The sequence below is a fragment of the Mandrillus leucophaeus genome, unplaced genomic scaffold (genome assembly GCF_000951045.1).
Source record: "Mandrillus leucophaeus isolate KB7577 unplaced genomic scaffold, Mleu.le_1.0 Scaffold988, whole genome shotgun sequence".
NCBI lineage: Eukaryota > Metazoa > Chordata > Mammalia > Primates > Cercopithecidae > Mandrillus > Mandrillus leucophaeus.
In genome coordinates, this window is record NW_012110785.1 from 86,607 (window position 1) to 87,118 (window position 512).

The window sequence follows — 512 nt, forward strand, 5'->3', positions numbered from 1 at the left end:
AGCTATTTCCACAAACCCAGGAGAGTTCTGGGGCTGAAACAGCTAAAAAGAGGGCAGGCCAGAGGTAAGATGGCTTCCTCATGACAGTTCTGGGGCAGTGGTTCTCAAACTGGAGTATGAGTGAAAATCCCCCAGATAGTGTTCAAATTCAGATAACAGGCTCCAACCTGCGGTTTCTGACTCAGGAGTCTGGGGTGTGGCCTGATAATTTGCATTGTAACAACTTCTTCCTTTCCTCCCCCTCTCCCACCCCCCACCCTTCTCCTACTCCTTCTTCTTCTTGAGACAGACTCTTCGCTCTGTCACCCAGGCTGGAGTGTAGTGTCGCGATCTCATCATCTCAGCTCACCGCAACCTCTGCCTCTTGTGTTCAAGCAATTTTTCTGCCTCAGCCTCCCAAGTAGCTGGGATTACAGGCACCCACCAACACGCCCAGTTAATTTTTGTATGTTTAGTAGAGACAGGGTTTCACCATATTGGCCTTCTGGTCTTGAACTCCTGACCTCAAGTGA